The 14,115-nt window shown below is 43.8% G+C and overlaps 1 protein-coding gene across 13 annotated transcripts in view; it reads right to left on the reverse strand.

Moving 5' to 3' along the window:
* HCK (HCK proto-oncogene, Src family tyrosine kinase) overlaps nt 1–14,115 on the reverse strand; it is a 358,121-nt gene that overhangs the window by 119,649 nt on the left and 224,357 nt on the right. The gene's annotated exons all lie outside the window — the stretch shown is intronic.

Consider the following 14,115-nt stretch of genomic DNA (forward strand, 5'->3'; position numbering starts at 1 on the left):
CCCAACCAAGAAACAGCAAACCAGAAGCTTTAAGGACGATTTAAGGAATTTTATTTAAGGCAGTATGGCTCTTTAAGATCTTCAGCCCCTTGTGGTTTTAAGGTGAAATTGCTCTTTAAGGCCTTAAATTTGTGCAAAAGCAAATGATCAAAGACGCAGCGGGAAGCATTTCCACATTCCAAGCCGAATTAACCCGTGTCTGGTCACAGCGCTGCCTACTGCGAGGTAATCTCCAGCCCTACAGTATATACAGTGACCCCCAGACCTGCTATGGCCCCTATATACGATCATTTCAACATACAATGGCCTCTCAGAGGCCATCGAATGTTGAAGGCAGCATCAACATACAATGCTTTAGTATGTCGGGGCCATCGCATAAATGGCTATACGGCAGCGCAGACTGCTTCACCTGCCACCGGATAGTTGTTTACCGTGCCCCGTGTGGTCTGATGATGGTCACTTACCTGTCCTCGGGGCTCCGGCGCGTCCTCTTCGGGATCCCCTGCATCGTCGGTGCTCTCCATCGTTGTCATCACGTCGCTGAGCACGCTGTCCCGTCATCCAATAGGAGCGGCATGCGTAACGACGTGATGGCGGCGACGGAGAGTGAGGATGCCGGGGAAGCAGAGGCCTTGCCGTAGCGTCGGGGACACCCCGGGGACGCAGCGACAGCGATGGAGGGTGACATCCAGGGCAGCGGTGACGGTCCGGAGCGGCGGGGACACGTGAGTATAACCTCCAATACCAGTGGTCTTCAACCTGCGGACCTCCAGATGTTGCAAAATTACAACTCCCAGCATACCCGGACAGCCGTTGGCTGTCCGGGCATGCTGGGTGTTGTAGTTTTGCAACATCTGGAGGTCCGCAGGTTGTAGACCACTGTCCTATACTTTACATTGCATGGATCCCTCAACATACGATGGTTTCAACAAACTATGGTCCATTTGGAACGGATTATCATCGTATGTTGAGGGACCACTGTACAGTATGGTTGCAAGAACTAGATAGAGGGGCTAATTTTGGTTCCGGGGAAGACTCTTTATTTATTACACGTAAGGATATGGCCGCTGTCCCCCATCTCATTCTGATGGTCAGTAAGTACATATCGTTCTTTGTGGAAATGATCAAATATCAGCAAAATACACAGCATTGCACATGTATATCAGAGAGCGAAGCACCAGATACAGTAAGCATATGTTCACACAGGCAAATACTCCTATTCCCAGTGAGTACTGTTTAAAAAAAAAAAAAAAATGCTGTAAAAAAGACATTGAAAAGACAAGGGTTTGTACCATGTTAGCCAGTTGAAAAAAAGTTTATTGGTCTTAGGCTAAGTTTCCACTTGTTTTTTTTTTTCAGGCAGTTTTTGGAATACCACCACTGCAGTTTTTGAGCCAAAGCCAGAAGTGTATTCAAAAGGAATAGGAAGAACTGTGGTCTGGATTAAAGCAGAAAGCGTTGGTGTATTCGGGCGCTCTCCTCAGTGGATGCCGGACAGTCCAGGGTAGGACACAAATCAAGTCCAAATGAGGGGGTGATATAAACAGATGGATTATATTATACATAGAAAATAAAATAAAAAGGCCGTAGCACAGGGGGTGGGACAACGCATTTTGAGGGGCGCGATCCCCTCTTCATCAGGTCCAATGGTTGTACAAAGAAAAGATGGCATCATTTATACAGGCAAAAAGACTGCGAAAATTGCAAACAAATATTTTAAAAACAAATGACCTATTAAAATATCATGTCCACGGTTAAAAAAAAGTTGAAAATAAATATTAATAGATAAAAGTATACCAAAAATATTAAAAATAATTAAATAAATAAAATACCTATGTGCAATCTTGTCTGTCAGTTGTGCATGGGTTAATTAGTACTACAAGCACTAGTAACCCTTTCTGAGCAGTACTACAAGCACTAGTAACCCTTTCTGAGCAGGACTCCGTCCTGCTCAGAAAGGGTTACTAGTGCTTGTAGTACTAATTAACCCATGCACAACTGACAGACGAGATTGCACATAGGTATTTTATTTATTTAATTATTTTTAATATTTTTGGTATACTTTTATCTATTAATATTTATTTGCAACTTTTATAACCGAGGACATGATATTTTAATAGGTAATTTGTTTTTAAAATATTGGTTTGCAATTTTTGCGGTCTCTTTTGCCTGTATAAATGACGGCATCTTTTCTTTGTACAACCATTGGACCTGATGAAGAGGGGATCACGCCCCTCGAAACGCGTTGTCCCACCCCCTGTGCTACGGCCTTTTTATTATTTCTTCTATGTATAATAAAATCCATCTGTTTATATCACCCCTCATTTGGACTTGATTTGTGTCCTACCCTGGACTGTCCGGCATCCACTGAGGAGAGCGCCCGAATACACCAACGCTTTCTGCTGTAATGCAGACCACAGTTCTTCCCATTCCCAAGACCGCCTAGGATTTCTCCAAGACGGCGAAGGTGGCGTGGCAGCACTCCTGGATCATTTATTTATTACGCTATAGGGTGTTGTACCCGCAGTACAACACCAAAAGGTGAGCAGAATTGTCTCCCCTTGTATTTAATCTACAGTTGCTAGGAGTAACGGCACATTGTCACGCTCTTTTCTGTTTCTCCTTTTTTTTAATAGTTTTTATTCAAAAGGAATAGGACATATAAAGGAAGGACTTACACTTCTCCTCCCTTATGGATCCACTTCTGACTTTGGCTCAAAAACTGCAGTGGCAGAAATCTAAAAACTGCAAGAAAAAAAAAACAAGTGGAAACTTAGCCTTAGCGAGACAAAATGCCAGTCTTGTAGATATGATACCTTTTAATGTTTAACGAAAATAAAATAAAACAAATTAAGTTACATGGTGAGCTTTCCAACCCGCTTAGGGTTCTTCCTCTGACCATGTCATACCATGCCAAAAAATGGATCAAAAGTTCGCAATGTAACATCAATTGTTTTGTTTTACTTTGGTTACCCATTAAAAGGTATATCTGCAAAACTGCTATTTTGTCTCTGAGAGAAAAAAGAAGTGACGTCAGTTTTCAGAGCGGTTCCACTATGAAGGTCACACTGAAAATAGTACAGCCTTGTAAAATCAGAACCAAAAACCGCACAGCAAATTGCGCACTTATCTTGAGGTGTTTTTCCTTGCAATAGCGCTTTTATTGTTTTGGTCCATGTAAACATGCCCTTACAACCTGTGTAATGTGTTGTTCAGAAATACAACATCACTACAAACTGATGTTTACAATGACCCCAATAAAGAGATAATGCAGTGCAAAGTATTTGAGCAGAAGAGACAATGATCCACATGATATTAGTGAGGCCAGTACTGTCAGGTAAAATATTTGTCCTGTCCCCGAAGTGTAAGACTGTCATTATCATTGTCCCCCAAGTGTCAGTGTCATTATCATTGTCCCCCAAGTGTCAGTGTCATTATCATTGTCCCCCAAGTGTCAGTGTCATTATCATTGTCCCCCAAGTGTCAGTGTCATTATCATTGTCCCCCAAGTGTCAGTGTCATTATCATTGTCCCCCAAGTGTCAGTGTCATTATCCTTGTCCCCCAAGTGTCAGTGTCATTATCATTGTCCCCCAAGTGTCAGTGTCATTATCCTGTACCCAAAGTGTCAGTGTGTCATTATCCTGTACCCCAAGTGTCAGTGTCATTATCCTGTACCCCAAGTGTCAGTGTTATTATCCTGTACCCCAAGTGTCAGTGTCATTATCATTGTCCCCCAAGTGTCAGTGTCATTATCATTGTCCCCCAAGTGTCAGTGTCATTATCCTTGTCCCCCAAGTGTCAGTGTCATTATCATTGTCCCCCAAGTGTCAGTGTCATTATCATTGTCCCCCAAGTGTCAGTGTCATTATCATTGTCCCACAAGTGTCAGTGTCATTATCCTGTACCCCAAGTGTCAGTGTCATTATCATTGTCCCGCAAGTGTCAGTGTCATTATCATTGTCCTCCAAGTGTCAGTGTCATTATCATTGTCCCCCAAGTGTCACTGTCATTATCATTGTCCCCCAAGTGTCAGTGTCATTATCCTGTACCCCAAGTGTCAGTGTCATTATCATTGTCCCCCAAGTGTCAGTGTCAGTATCCTGTACCCCAAGTGTCAGTGTCATTATCATTGTCCCCCAAGTGTCACTGTCATTATCATTGTCCCCCAAGTGTCAGTGTCATTATCCTGTACCCCAAGTGTCAGTGTCATTATCCTGTACCCCAAGTGTCAGTGTCATTATCCTGTACCCCAAGTGTCAGTGTGTCATTATCATTGTCCCCCAAGTGTCAGTGTCATTATCCTGTACCCCAAGTGTCAGTGTTATTATCCTGTACCCCAAGTGTCAGTGTCATTATCCTGTACCCCAAGTGTCAGTGTGTCATTATCCTGTACCCAAAGTGTCAGTGTCATTATCCTGTACCCCAAGTGTCAGTGTGTCATTATCCTGTACCCAAAGTGTCAGTGTCATTATCCTGTACCCCCAAGTGTATATATCATTATCCTGTACCCCAAGTGTCAGCATGTCATTATCCTGTACCCCAAGTTTCAGTGTCATTATCCTGTACCCCAAGTGTCAGCGTGTCAATATCCTGTACCCCAAGTGTCAGTGTCATTATCCTGTACCCCAAGTGTCAGTGTCAATATCCTGTACCCCAAGTGTCAGTGTCATTATCCTGTACCTCAAGTGTCAGCGTGTCATTATCCTGTACCTCAAGTGTCAGTGTCATTATCCTGTACCCCAAGTGTCAGTGTATCTTAATCCTGTACCCCAAGTGTCAGTGTCATTATCCTGTACCCCAAGTGTCAGTGTGTCATTATCCTGTACCCCAAGTGTCAGTGTCATTATCCTGTACCCCAAGTGCCAGTGTGTCATTATCCTGTACCCCAAGTGTCAGTGTCATTATCCTGTACCCCCAAGTGTATATATCATTATCCTGTACCCCAAGTGTCAGCATGTCATTATCCTGTACCCCAAGTTTCAGTGTCATTATCCTGTACCCCAAGTGTCAGCGTGTCATTATCCTGTACCCCAAGTGTCAGTGTCATTATCCTGTACCCCAAGTGTCAGCGTGTCATTATCCTGTACCCCAAGTGTCAGTGTCATTATCCTGTACCCCAAGTGTCAGTGTCAGTATCCTGTACCCCAAGTGTCAGTGTCATTATCCTGTACCCCAAGTGTCAGTGTATCATAATCCTGTACCCCAAGTGTCAGTGTCATCATCTTGTACCCCAAGTGACTGTGGGTCATTATCCTGTACCCCAAGTGTCAGTGTGTCATTATCCTGTACCCCAAGTGTCAGTGTCATTATCCTGTACCCCAAGTGTCAGTGTGTCATTATCCTGTACCCAAAGTGTCAGTGTGTCATTATCCTGTACCCCAAGTGTCAGTGTCATTATCCTGTACCCCCAAGTGTCAGTGTATCATAATCCTGTACCCCAGGTGTCAGTGTTATCATCTTGTACCCCAAGTGACCGTGGGTCATTATCCTGTACCCCAAGTGTCAGTGTGTCATTATCCTGTACCCCAAGTATCAGTGTCATTATCCTGTACCCCAAGTGCCAGTGTCATTATCCTGTACCCCAAGTGTATATATAATTATCCTGTACCCCAAGTGTCAGCATGTCATTATTCTGTACCCCAAGTTTCAGTGTCATTATCCTGTACCCCAAGTGTCAGCGTGTCATTATCCTGTACCCCAAGTGTCAGCATGTCATTATCCTGTACCCCAAGTTTCAGTGTCATTATCCTGTACTCCAAGTGTCAGAGTGTCATTATCCTGTACCCCAAGTGTCAGCGTGTCATTATCCTGTACCCCAAGTGTCAGCGTGTCATTATCCTGTACCCCAAGTGTCAGTGTGTCATTATCCTGTACCCCAAGTTTCAGTGTCATTATCCTGTACCCCAAGTGTCAGTGTCATTATCCTGTACCTCAAGTGTCAGTGTTATTATCCTATACCCCAAGTGTCAGTGTCATTATCCTGTACCCCAAGTGTCAGTGTATCATAATCCTGTACCCCAGGTGTCAGTGTCATCATCTTGTACCCCAAGTGACCGTGGGTCATTATCCTGTACCCCAAGTGTCAGTGTGTCATTATCCTGTACCCCAAGTGTCAGTGTGTCATTATCCTGTACCCCAAGTGTCAGTGTGTCATTATCCTGTACCTCAAGTGTCAGTGTGTCATTATCCTGTACCCCAAGTGTCAGTGTCATTATCCTGTACCCCGAGTGTCAGTATTCTGTACCCCAAGTGTCAGTGTGTCACTATCCTGTACCCCAAGTGTCAGTATCATTATCCTGTACCCCAAGTGTCAGTGTCATTATCCTGTACCCAAAGTGTCAGTGTCATTATCCTGTATCCCAAGTGTCAGTGTGTCATTATCCTGTACCCCAAGTGTCAGTGTGTCACTATCCTGTACCCCAAGTGTCAGTGTATCATAATCCTGTACCCCAAGTGTCAGTGTCATTATCCTGTACCCCAAGTGTCAGTGTCATTATCCTGTACCCCAAGTGTCAGTGTCATTATCCTGTACCCCAAGTGTCAGTGTGTCATTATCCTGTACCCCGAGTGTCAGTATTCTGTACCCCAAGTGTCAGTGTGTCATTATCCTGTACCCCAAGTGTCATTGTCATTATCCAGTACCCCAAGTGTCAGTGTCATTATCCTGTACCCCAAGTGTCAGTGTGTCATTATCCTGTACCCCAAGTGTCAGTGTCATTATACTGTACCCCAAGTGTCAGTGTGTCATTTTCCTGTACCCTAAGTGTCAGTGTGTCATTATCCTGTACCCCAAGTGTCAGTGTGTCATCCTGTACCCCAAGGGTCAGTGTCATTATCCTGTACCCCAAGTGTCAGTGTCATTATCCTGTGCCAAAAGTGTCAGTGTCATTATCCTGTACCCCAAGTGTCAGTGTGTCATTATCCTGTACCCCAAGTGTCAGTGTCATTATCCTGTACCCCAAGTGTCAGTGTCATTATAATGTACCCCAAGTGTCAGTGTGTCATTTTCCTGTACCCCAAGTGTCAGTGTGTCATTATCCTGTACCCCAAGTGTCAGTGTGTCATTATCCTGTACCCCAAGTGTCAGTGTGTCATTATCCTGTACCCCAAGTGTCAGTGTCATTATCCTGTACCCCAAGTGTCAGTGTCATTATCCTGTGCCAAAAGTGTCAGTGTGTCATTGTCCTGTACCCCAAATGCAGGCTTGTCACTGTCCTGTACCCCAAGTTTCAGCATGTTACTGTCCTGTACCACAAATATCAGTGTTTCTGTGTCCTTAACCCTATGTGTCAGTGTGTCATTTCTTTTGCGTCTTCACCTATCAGGCATTACCAGTACATCTTATTGCATCTGCTCTACAGTCAGATCTATTCCCGCAGCTCGAGTTGTACACTTCTGATCTATAACACGCTGCTGCCTGCAAACTCTTTAGTAGAAGACTTGATCAGAAGCTGTTACCGGAGGGGACATCTTTCCAACAGATCATCTAGGGATTTTCAGCAAGCGCAGTAATTGCCTTTAATACGTCTTGTAGCAGGATGAATTCATCCACATTAAGATGTTCTATATGGAGCTCTAGACGCTGGCTCAGCCCAGAAGCTTTCAATACAGCTGATATGACAGGCTGCAGCCAGCTTCTCTAATGCAAGATCTTATCCGTCCTCCCATGATGTTATGTACAAAAGAGGCAGCAGCCATTTTTGGACTGTTCATAAGTCATGATGCAAACATGGTAGAACTAACAATCTGGTGTTACTATACATACACAGATCAGCTATAACAAAACCCCTGACAAGAGAAGTCAATAACATGGATTATCTGGATAAAATGAAGCCTGTCAGTGTTCAGTGTCCTTTAACCTTGGTGTGACATAAAAGGCAGCAAGTGATCTGCCAGTTCTAGAAGTTGATGTTGGAAGCAGAAACAATTGTACATACAAAGTCCCCCCCTTCAAGGCAGCGGAATCCCCTGGTGGCAGTGGTGTATTTCAGCTGGATAATGCCGAAGGAACACTACAAACATTGTTCAGGAATGAGAAACATGACAGAGATCCAGGTGGAGGCTTGGTCTTCAAATTCTACAGACCTCAGTCAGATCGATCATCTATGGGATGTGCAGGACAGGGCTCAAGTCCTGCAGGAACTCATGGGAACGGAGTTCCTGCATTTTTTCCAAAGCAGGAATGCAGTTCCTGATAGTAGGAGTCCTTCAGGACCAGCCCTTAAAGGGTACTCTGCCCCTAGACATCTTATCCCCTATCCAAAGGAAGGGGGGGCAGAGGCTCCTGACATCTCTGCCATGCCCCCTCAATGCAAGTCTATGGGAGGGCGGCGTGACGGCCATCACTCCCCATCCCATAGACTTGCATTGGGGGGGTCGTGGCCGTGATGTTACGAGCCTTTGGCGCGTCACCCAACACTCTAAACGAACGCCAGATGCAGCAGGGAGAATGCGGGGGTCCCCAGCGGCGGGACCTTCACGATCAGACATCTTATCCCCTATCTTTTGGATAAGGGATAACATATCTAGGGGCGGAGTACCCCTTTAAGTGAAAATCTTGGGTAAATTCCCCCACTTTTTTTTTTCCCAGGACTTGACCCCTGGTGCAGGAGAAACATGTCCAAGGCATGAAGACCGCACGTCACTACTTACAGGATCTGCTCCTGACATCCTGGTGCAGATACAACAGGACTCATTACAGGTCTATGGAGTCCAAGCCTTGATGAGTCAGGCTGGGTTCACATCGTGTTTTCAGCCATACAGGACCGCATATGGCTGGGGGGAGCTAAAACCTTGCACTCCCGTATCCCTGACATATGTAATTCATTTCAATGAGCTGACCGGAGTGAAACGCGACAGCGTTTCACTCTGGTCGGCTCATTGAAATGAATTACATACGGGCGGGATACGGGAGCGGAAGGTTTTAGCTCCCCCCAGCCGTATGCGGTCCCGTATGGCTGAAAAGGTGATGTGAACCCAGCCTTACAGCACATGAGGATCTACACAGTTTTAGGCTGGTGGGAACACTTAAAGGAGTACTCCGGTGCACACTTTTTTCATGTTATCCCGTCCGGGCTGCAAAATAAAAGAAAACGCACTTTATCTTACCTGCCAGCGAGCCCCCGGAGCTCCGGTACAGGTGTTCGGTCCCCGGGCTGTATTCTTCTTACTTCCTATTAGCCTGGCACGTCACACGGAGCTTCAGCCTATCACTGGCCGAGGCGGGACATCGCTGCGGCCGGTGATAGGCTGAAGCTCCGTGTGACGTTCCGGGCTAATAGGAAGTAAGAAGAATACAGCCCGGGGACCGAACACCTGTACCGGAGCTCCGGGGGCTCGCTGGCAGGTAAGATAAAGTGCGTTTTCTTTTATTTTGCAGCCCGGACGGGATAACATGGAAAAAGTGTGCACCGGAGTACTCCTTTAAAAGGGGTACTCCAGTGGAAAACATGCAAAAAATCCTGTAAACTGATAGAGGATGAGGAAAATATTATCTTCTTTATACCTTTTATCAAACATTTCTATGTTAAAGGGGTACTCCGGTAGAAAACCATTTTTTTTAAATCAACTGGTGCCAGAAAATTAAACAGATTAGTAAATTACTAAATTACAAAATCTTAATCCTTCCAGTTCTCATCAGCTGCTGTATGCTCCACAGGACGTTGTATTTCTTTCTGGAATTCTTTTCAGTCTGACCACAGTGCTCTCTGCTGACACCTCTGTCCATGTCAGGAACTGTCCAGAGTACAAGAAACCCCCCATAGCAAACCTCTTCTGCTCTGGACATTTCCTGATACGGACAGAAGTGTTCGCGGAGAGCACTGTGATCAGAATGATAAGAACTCCAGAAAGAAATACAACTTCGTGTGGAGCATACAGCAGCTGATAAGTACTGGAAGGATTAAGATTTTTAAATAGAAGTAATTTACAAATCTGTTTAACTTTGTGGCACCAGTTGATTTAAAAAAAATTGTTTTTCTCCAGAGTACCCCTTTAAGATAGAAATGTTTGATAAAAGGTATAAAGACTATAATAGTTTCCTCGTGCTCAGTTTGCAGGATTTTTTGCATTTTTCTAAAATAAAGAAAAATTTAATTCTGTAGTGAATATATAGGGTTAATCTTCAGCTGATCTCTCCTTTTCAGCTAGGAAATGGCTAAGGAGAGGAACTTAGCTAAGTGGTCTACATTATATTTCTTTCCTTCTGCAGGCAGGATAGAGGTGGGAGGCTCCTGATGAAGCCAGTCATCTCATGGCCAGACACAGTACAGTGATAAGGAGTGGAAAGGTCCTTTGAAGAGACCCTGTAGCCCTATGGACAAAGGTGCTAATGGCACTAGCTACAATTTTATATTGTGTATTATAGATTAATCCAATCCTGAACTCTCAGTCTAGGATTCCACTGAGGTTTTTGCCCCCCAGCAAAAATGCCAGGAAAAACTGCCAGGAAAACTGCCACCGATTTTTCATGCGTTTTTGCATTTTTTTTTGGCGTTTTTACCTTTGAGTGGAATTTGCCTTTTTTGGCCCCTTTGGTGTTTTTTTTTTACAAAACAGTTGGGTACCAAAAAAAAAAAAAAGAAAAAAGCATGCAGTAGGGATGTAAAAATTTATTTAACTAAATGTTTATTTTTTTATCACAAAATTTTAATTTTAATTTTTTTTATAAAGTGTGCGTGTGTGTTTAACTATTTTTTCTCTTTTTTTTGTTTACATTTTATGTAGTACTACTACTCCCAGCATGGAACACACTGTTCCATGATGGGAGTAGTAGTACCTGTACTTTAGACATATCGCCCCCGGCTGCCATAATATAGCAGAGATGCGGCTCTATACAGCACTCACATCTCTGCTCTGTACTCTGAGTGATGTTCTATTCACATCACTGGCCGTTTATATTTTCTGCCCAGAGCTGTGATTGGCCGGATGGTTGCAGCCAATCACAGCTCTGAGGAAAATATAAATGAATGAGTGGCCGGCAGGGATGCGAGCGCTGTATAGAGCCGCTCCATCTCTGCTATAGACAGGACGATCGCAGCGGGTGTCAGTAGTGACACCCGCTGTGATGTGTCCTTAACTGCAGGTACTACTACTCCCAACATGGGTCACACTCTGCTCCATGCTGGGAGCTGTAGTACCTGCATTAATAGACAGATCGCCGCGAGTGTAATTTCTGACACCCACTGCGATCTGTCTATTAATGCAGGTACTACAGCTCCCAGCATGGAGTAGAGTGTACTCCATGTTGGGAGTAGTAGTACTTGTAGTTAAGGAAAGATCACAGCGGGTATCACTACCGACATCCGCTGTGATCCTCCTGTATAATGTATAGATGTGGTCGCTCTTCTATGGTCCCCTGCACTGCCGTATATATACATATTCCTATTTCCCACAGAGAGCTGTGATTGGCTGGAACCATCTGACCAATCACAGCTCTCTGCAGGAAATATGAATATGTGTATATATAAGTCAGTGCAGGGGACCATAGAAGAGCGGCCGCCGCATCTATACATTATACAGGAGGATCACAATGGGCAATATGTCTATTAGTACAGGTACTACTACTCCCATCATGGAACAGTGTGTTCCATGCTGGGAGTAGTAGTACTACCTAAAAAATGTTAAAAAAAAAAACTGTGAAAAACACCCACCACTACATTTTATATTGTTGTCGGCTACATTTTTAGTGCTTAATCAGCCCACATAAATTGATCCCTGTTTAAAAATGAATAAACATTTCGTAATAAAAAAAAGATACATTTCGTTAGATACAATTTTCCATCACTACTGTATCTTTTTTATTATTTATTTTTTATGGTACCCTACAAAATTTTAATAAAAAAGGTATCTCCTTCACTTTTTTGGATCACTAAAGTCCAAAAAAGAATAAAAACCGCCTGCAAAAACGACAAATTTAAAACCAACATGGCGTTATTCTTGGCGTTTTTGCTCTCCCATAGACTTCTATGGGAGGAAAACGCTACGATTTCAGGGCAAAAAACGCCAAACTAGGTTTTGTCGGGGGTTTTGAAAATCCAGCCTCTGAGCCCAAATTGCTGAAAAACGCCAAAAGGATTAAAAAAACACCAAACTGAAAAACGCCAGGTGAATCTGGCATTTTGCAGTTTACTATTGACTTGCAGCTAACATCTGGACGTGGCGTTTTTTCACTGAAAAAACGCTGTGCGGGAAAATTGGCGTTTTTTTACAGAGTTTTTGCAAACCTCAGTGGAATTCCAGTCTTGGGGTACGTTCACACGAGCTGATTTTTTTACGGGTTTTCCGCTGTGTATTTGAAAGTGGGCGGGCTCTTCTCAGCCGTCCACAGCAGATTTTCTGCAGCGTAAATTCCACTGAGGAAAATCTGCGGCGGACAGCCGAGAAGAGCCCTCCCCCCTTTCAAATACGCAGCTGAAAACCCGCAAAAAAATCCGCTCGTGTTAACGTACCCTTAGGCTAAGTTTCTTTTCTGGCAGTTTTTGGAAAACCACCACAAAAGGTTTTGAGCCAAAGCCAGAAGTGTATTCTAAAGGAATAGGACATATAAAGGAAGGACTTACACTTCTCCTCCCTTATGGATCCACTTCTGACTTTGGCTCAAAAACTACAGTAACAGTTTTCCCAAAAAAAATAATTAAAAAAAATTGTGGAAACTTAGCCTTATGCTGCTCATACATTTACCATACCAATAAACTTCTGCATTGAGTTTACTAATGCAATTACAGCAAACAGTTGAAAGCTGGCGTCTGTACCTGGCACCATTCTTACCAATATACTGCATTGGGGCAGTGTGAATGGTGATTAATTGCACCAGTTAGAACTGATGGTAAATAGTACTTATTTGGGGAGATGGCACTGGTTCTATTGTTTACCATGTTGGGTCATTAACATCATGGATACTAAAACTTGCAGTTGACTTGAAGGGATTATGCAGAATCAGAAAAACAGCTGATTTCTTCCAAGAAAAAGCACCACACCTGTTTTTAGGTTGTGTGTGGTATTGCAGCTCAGTTACATTAAAGTGAATGGAGCCAACTTGTAATACCACACAGAACCTGAGGACAAGAGTGGTGCTGTTAATGGAAAAAAAAGGCTCTGTTTTCCTATTCCTGGATACCCCTTTAACTGCACAGTACACAAAGTAATGGAAGCAGTGCACCACCATTGCAGGTCACGTGACATTTACATTGGCTTCAAATAGGAGGAACAGCATCCAATAGCAATTGAATCAGCTGACCCCAATGATACCTTCATAAGTTGGGTTTATTTATTAGTTAACACCATCCAGAAAAGACATTTTTCATTCTGTTTTATTGGTTTTCAAATATGATGGATTCTCAAACTCCATACAGTACCCCCACCCCTTATCCATCCCTCCCTCCCAACACCCCTTCTCAATAACTCATAACCACCCACCCTCTATTTTATCCCATTCCATGTGGCTAGAACCCACGGTCAAGGATCTGGAAGGAGTAAAATTATTTTTTCTTTTTAAACGTTTGCTAATAAAAAGTCACAAATTGGCTCCGTTCCATGAAAAATTCCCAAATGTGCAAATAGCATGATCCCATGGGACATGATGACACTGCTTTGTTGGTAACCCCAATCCCTCAGTGCCCCAGCTCTGACGGTTTTCCAACTGCTCAGTGTCTCCGCCCTGCTGGCATCTCTGGAACACAAGACTTCTTTTGTGAATCAGGTCAGTCCCATCAGATGTCTCGGCTCCGAGTCCTTACAATCAAATATGAATTCCCTGCATTAAATCTTGAGTTCCTGAGCAAATCGAATCTGAGAAATTCACAAGATGGGGGGAAGGTCTAGGAAATAAGAAAAAGATAACCCTATTCCTCCCATGTCCCTTATCCCTAAAGAATAAGCCCACCACATTGTCCTGCCCCACCCAAGGCTCCTAAGTCATCTGTATCCCCTAAAAAATAAAGAAATATGCCACCCACCTAACAAGATATACCCCACCATAAGGAATGCATTTTGGCCCCTTGGGTACTGGAACTCTTTCCTGTGCTGCCCCTGCCAATATGGGCACATGCACCTTGGTATATAAATATGCTGTGTATAGAGCGAGGGAGTGTGAACGTGACTGGCACGGTTATTG

The sequence above is a fragment of the Hyla sarda genome, chromosome 12 (assembly GCF_029499605.1).
Source record: "Hyla sarda isolate aHylSar1 chromosome 12, aHylSar1.hap1, whole genome shotgun sequence".
Classification (NCBI taxonomy): domain Eukaryota; kingdom Metazoa; phylum Chordata; class Amphibia; order Anura; family Hylidae; genus Hyla; species Hyla sarda.